The sequence below is a fragment of the Ranitomeya imitator genome, chromosome 9, assembly GCF_032444005.1.
Source record: "Ranitomeya imitator isolate aRanImi1 chromosome 9, aRanImi1.pri, whole genome shotgun sequence".
NCBI lineage: Eukaryota > Metazoa > Chordata > Amphibia > Anura > Dendrobatidae > Ranitomeya > Ranitomeya imitator.
The window spans coordinates 34991842-34998659 of NC_091290.1; positions in this window are offsets into that span (position 1 = coordinate 34991842).

Sequence of the window (6818 nt, forward strand, 5' to 3'; positions counted from 1 at the left end):
AAACTACGTGTCTGCGGAATAAGCAAATAACACCATTTTGGGCATCACTGTAACTTTCTGCACTTTGTTTTTTTGTTTTTTCCCTGTCCTCACATTGTTTGCCCAATTTTCACTTCTCTCTGAGCTATTGGGTGTCGACAAGCAATTTCTGACTTGCATCTCAAAAAAGCAGAATATTTTAACTTTTTTTTTTTTTTCTGACGCCCATGACGGCACCATGGAGAGAGGGGATCCACCCACCAAGGACAGGAAACCTACAGATATAAAGGCGGTACCACTCTCCAGCAACAGTGGTTTCCTGTCCTTGATGGGAGACCTACGGACTTACCAACAAGAAGACGTCGCGGATCCGGGGCCAATCAGTCCGACTCAGGCAGCAGGGTCCCCCTGCCTCGGCTGGTGTGGTGACCCGAGGCGCCACCGCTGGGGCTAGTGGGCCTCTAGGGTGTGTGGGGGAAGGTGGCATGGAGTTCGCGGCCACCTTCCCGGGTAAGATGCCTGCAGCTACAACATCCAGGGGGTCCCTCTGTGGTTGTGGGGGAGTAGTTTGGCTCTCCCTCCGGAACGCCAGCCTGCACACTGCATAAGCCGGAGGTTCCGGTATGCAGCGCCTGCGCACCATGCACGGCGCCATTTTGGCTCTAACTGCGCCGGGGCGGCCGAGAGGCTACTGCGCAGGCGCAAGTTTTAACAGACGGCGGGAACCACCGCCACATAAAGGGGAGGCTTGCCCAGGTCTGGTGCTTTTGTGGGCTCTGAATCACCTGGTAAGCAGCATGAGCGACCTAGAGGCATCACCCCTGGCAAAATCAACATCACCGCCAGCGTCGCCATAATAGCAGCAAAAGCGACAACAACAAAAAGGACACCAAGATGTTACCGGTAAAGAACGCCAAAGGTCCCTGCACAGCAAGGAGTCCAGTACGATGTCCGGCAAAGGGACAGATGCAGGCATCCCCAACTGGTATTTATGGGTCTGCAAGGTGGTAAGTGATCTCAGTGAAAAAGTGTAGTGAGGACCTATTTTGTTATTTGTTTTGCTGTTTTAGGGGAAGAAAAGCTTCGGCAAATCTAAGCACAGGATTTGTGCCTTTTGTTTTTTTTTTTTATCAGATAAATTTTTATTGAACATAATAAATGTTATCTATTCATACAACAAAGTGCATTTGTGTTTTTCATTTTAACAAGAAAATATACCCCTTCTCCCCCCTCCCTCCTTCATATAACCAACCCCAACTTCCCCCCCTCCTCCCCAAGAAGATCATTTTTATTACAGACAAATTGTATTATTAACATTATTTATCACAACCTCTTAATCATTCCCATTTAGCCATGGCTGCCATAGCTTTTGAAAAAAACCCATCCTATTCCTCTTGGTATAAATGCTTTTTTCGAGCTGGACAATATGATTCACCTGTGCGGTAAATTCTCGTCTGGTTGGAGGTTCCTCCCTAATCCAGTATCTCGCAATCACTTTCCTTGCAACGAAGAGCAATCTAGCTATTGCCATTTTGGCAGTTTCATCGGCCGACAACTCCTCCACATACCCAAGTATACAAACCACTGGATCCCTGGGAATCGCACATCCATAAAGCACTCCAATTTGGTTCAACACTGCTACCCAATATGAAAAGAGCCTGGGGCACACCCACAACATGTGGAGCATACCCGCCTCAGTCTGAGTGCACCTAGGGCACTCAGAATCCAATCTCACTCCGGCTTTGAACAGCAAGTCGGGTGTCCTATAGACCCTATTAACCACATACAATTGCGAGAGCCTCCCAGGCTCACTCATTGACAATTTAGGTATGTATTCCAGAATAGACCCCCATTTGTCATCGTCTATTTCCCCCAGTTCGGCCTCCCATTTTCCTCTAGCTTTAATCGGGTAATCCTCCAAAAATGTGTGTAGTAAATCCCCATATACTTCCGATATAGCCCCCTTTGTTCCATTGTTATTTAGAATACAGTCTAACATGAGATCTTTCTGAACCACTATGGGCCCCCTCTTCCTCTGTGCCTGAAAAGCGTGCTGAACTCTCCTATATTGATACCATTTTAATCCCGGAAACTGAAATTCCTGCCGAAGCGCATCATAAGATCTAAGACTCCCACTGTGAATCAATTGTCCTAATAGCCTAATACCCTTTTCTCTCCATTCTCCCATTCCTTCCATATGGTTAAATTCTTGAAGAGATGAGTTATCCCAGATAGGTGAAAATTCCGTGAAGCCCCCAATTCCCCTAATACGCTTCAGCATCTGCCATACTCTATGAATTAAATTCATGGTGGGAAAGCCGTTCCCCAATTTCCTAAATAGTCCTGATTCCAGACCCAAACTCAAGGGCCATACCCCGCTAATATGCACCAGACTACTGTGACCCATTTCTTCCACTAACCCTTTCCCCCATCCCCTAAGATGTTGGCTCTGTGCAGCCAGAAAGTATAACCATGGGTTGGGTAACGCAAGCCCCCCCTCATCCTTGGGTCTCTGCAAAGTCTCCTGCCTAATCCTCGGGCTCTTCTTTCCCCACACCAACTCTCCAAACATCGATTTCAGCTTACGGAATGTTCTCATCGGGATCCATACCGGAGAATTATGTAGGACATACAAGATCTGAGGCATCACCACCATCTTAAGGAGATTTACTCTTCCTACCACTGACAAATTTAGCTTACTCCAAGCTGAGATCTTAGTGCGTATCTTAGTTACTAAAGGCTCGAGATTAAGTTCCTCAAATCTAGTTAAGGGAAGAGTTACCTGAATCCCCAAATATTTAAACTGAGTGACCACCCTTAATTTTGTATCTTCTTCCACCTCCCTTGTACAATCCACTTCTCTATCTATCTGCATAACGCTCGATTTGTCCCAATTAATAACTAGCCCTGAAATTTGCCCAAATCTCTCGATTAATGCTATTACATTTCTTAGTGGTTCCCCAGAGCTCTCAAGGAAAAGCAGCATGTCATCTGCATATAAGGCGATTTTTTTCCTCCATCTTCCCATATAAAAACCCTTTCACCATTTGAGACCGTCTGATAGTCGCTGCCAGTGGTTCCACCGCCAAAGCAAATAGCAGCGGGGACAACGGGCACCCCTGCCTTGTACCTCTAAAAAGCTGAAAGCTGTCTGACATCATATTGTTCACCCTGATTTTGGCCACCGGAGAGGAGTATAGGAGTCTCACCCATGACACAAAGACTGGCCCAAACCCACAACGACTCAGCACCGACCACAGGTATTGCCATTCTATACTATCAAAGGCCTTGTGTGCATCGAGGGAAACCACCACTCTCTTGCCAGCATTATCAGCCGGTATTTGCATATTAAGAAATAGCCTTCTCAAGTTAATGGCAGTTGATTTATTAGGCATAAAGCCTGATTGGTCCAAATGAACCACTTTTTCTATCACCCGGGTCAGCCTGTTCGCCAGGGCCTTAGCCAGAATCTTGATATCTGTCGTTAGGAGTGATATCGGCCTATATGACTCCGGCAATCTTGGGTTCTTGTCTGGTTTGGGGATGACCACAATAATGGCCTCCCTCATGGAATCAGGCAATATACCCCTCTCCAGTGACTCCTCAAAGACCTCCAACAACTGAGCCATCAACTCCTCAGCAAAGTTGCCGTATAGTTCGACAGGAATGCCGTCCGCCCCCGGTGCCTTCCCTCCCGCCATGGACCTCAAGGCCCCCTCCAATTCCTCCACCGTAAACGGCCTATCCAACCAGTCTCTATCCTCTGTCTCTATTCTAGGCAAGTCTGCCACCTCTAAAAACCTGTCAATTTCTTCTTCTCCCTGTTCCAATCGTGATGTATATAGTTTGCTGTAAAAACCCTTAAATCCTTCCATAATTTGGGCCCCCTGTGTAACAATACTGCCATTTTCCAATTCTAGGGCATGTACATGTGCCGATTCCCTTTGCGCCGATGCCACCACCGACAGCAGATGCCCCACTTTCTCTCCCTCCCCATAAAATGCCTCTCTTTGGAAATTCCTTGTCCTTTCTGCTCTACGTAAGTGTAACTTATTCACCTCCTCCTGAGCCTTCTTCATACGTTTTATGGTGTCCTGTGAGCGCAGATCATTCAATGCAGCCTCCGCTACCTTCAATTCTTCCATTATCGCTTTATCAGATTCCCTTGTTCGTGTTTTGTGCCTAGATATCTCTCTAAATAATATCCCCCTCAAGAATGCCTTCATGGTATCCCACACCACATATTTCGCTGCACTACCTTTATTAATTTGAAAGAACTCCTCCAGCTCCTCCCCTATCTTTCCCATATCCAGAATTTGCAACCAGAAAGGGTTAATTTTCCACCCCCGCTTAGCTATCTCCCCCTGGCTTTCAATTTTCAGTGTTACCACAAGCGGATTATGGTCCGAGACTACCCTAGCCATATATGCCACCTCCTCCACTAGCCCGTCCATTCCTTCATTGCCCAGGGCCAAATCGATGCGAGACAACGAGCCATATGTCGCCGAATAGCAGGAAAAGCAGTACGTGTCAGTGTTACGGACTCTCCACAGATCCCTCCATGCTACTTCTTTCAAATAACTACCAAACGCTGTCTCATTCCCTTCCGCCCTCAGCTGTGCGTGTTGACCCTTATCCCAGTGATCGTTAATAATGTTATTGACATCTCCCAATATAAGCAAAGGAACTCCTCCCCATCTACCGGCTATATTAAGAATTTCCTGCAGTTTTTTCCCCGAGTACGGTGGAGGAATATATACCGACACTACACATATCAGTTTAGCGAATACTTTACACACTAGGAATACATATTGTCCATCACTGTCAATCGTCACCTCCACCTCCTCAAACGGTACGTTCGTGTGCACCAGAATCGACACCCCTCTAGCATAGTTCGAGAACGTCGCATGGTACGCCCTCCTCACCCATCTTTTATGCAGTATATCCACTTTTTCTTTTACTAAATGGGTTTCCTGAAGGCATATCAGCGAGGGCCTCTGTTTCAAGATATATTGCAAAATCGCCGTACGCTTTGTATTGTTTGATAGACCTCTAATGTTCCAGCTCAAAATTTTAACTTTATCTCCCATCATATTGCCAAACAATGAAAATATTCTTCTCCCATCCTTTGATCTTCTTCCCCCCTCCCCTAAACTGACCCCTCCCCCCCAAACCTCCCCCCCATCCCTCATTATTACAAATTAACCTAAACCTTACCTCTCCCTCCCTCAATAACCTCCTCCCTCACAAAACTCCTACTCCCTCTCTATATGAGAAAAAGGGGAACGTACTAACACTCCTATCAGTGACTTAGAATCCGACACTCACCCACAATAAATTTCCCACTATTCAACAGTCGTTCCCCTCCCCCCGCCCATCTGAAACATAATGTAAAAACAGTTGCGCCGCCGAACACAACCAAAGCGCACTAGTCCTTCAAAACAAGTTACTCCAGTATTCTGTCACAGTGAACCCGTAGCTCAGTTAATTCTGTCAGATGAACACTTTAGACAGAAAATCACTCCTGATCCTCCTCAGCGGTTCCCTTCCGCTTCAATACGCTTCGCGTTCAGATCCAACCAGTGTGACACTTCCTCAGGGCTCTGGAAAAAGTGGACCTTATCCATAGCCACCACGCGTAGTTTTGCCGGATACAGCATAGAATAAGCCAGGCCCAGTTCACGCAGACGTCTTTTAGTCTCTCCAAACTTCATCCTAAGCCTCTGCACAATTGTGGAATAGTCAGGATAAATGGATACTCGATTTCCATCGATGGTTAATTCCTCCATATTCCTGGCCTTCCTCATCAGAATATCTCGGTCTCTATAATTCAGGATTTTAGCCAGAAAGGTCCTTGGAGGGGATCCAGGGGGCAAAGGTCTGGACGGCACCCTGTGCGCTCTTTCAACCGCGAATAACTTAGTGAGACTATCTCCTCCCACCTTAGTTTTCAACCATGTTTCAATAAATTCCGTGGGGTTGTTTCCTTCTGCCTTTTCAGGCACACCAACAATTCTCAAGTTATTCCTACGTGAGCGGTTCTCCAGATCGTCAGTTTTAAGCTCCAACTCTGAAATGCGCTGGATGTATTTTTTCTCCCTTTTAGTCATTTCGGCAATTTGGTCCTCAGCTCCCCCTACACGTTCCTCTAACAGTTCAACTCTCCCCTCCATTTTGTGCATGGCTGAGCGAAACGAGGAGACCTCCCCCTTCAGGCCATCCACCTGAGCAGTTAGGGTTGTTAAAGCAGTCTTGCAAGACAATATAGCAGAGAAAATGTCCCTCAGGGTCGGCTCCGCAGGCTCATCAATACATACAGTTCCCAGCTGTGCTGCACAATCCAGGGCCAGCCCAGCCCCCTTTATCTAGTGGGGCATTGCTTATGGCTGGTGTTATGGTGGGTGCTATGCAGGATTCGCTCTCCACCACCTCCCTCTGTGCCCCAGCCTGCTCACCCGTCTGCTCCACTGAGTCCACTGCTCCTCCTGTCACCTCTCCTTCAGCTCCTTGCATCATCCGTCCTGCCTCCTCTGTTCTGGCAAACTGCTCCAGCTTTGCTAGTATTTCTAGCCGCTTCTGGTAAGCAGCGCCTGCCTTTGCCGCCTCCTCCGCTGCGCTGTCGGCGCCATCTTGGGAGCGCGTGCAGCCGGCCACCCCGGCTTCTTTCTGCCTTTTGCGCGTCATTTTCCCCCGGCTCCTGCAGCGCGCTTTTCGCTCTCCCTGCTCCCCGGCCACTCAGGAGCTGCTCCTCCGGTGTTTGGCGTTCGGCGGCGCCTTCAGAATCACTTAAATCTCCGTTCGGGCAGCGGGAGAGGTCCGGCAAGCGTCCTCTCACATCT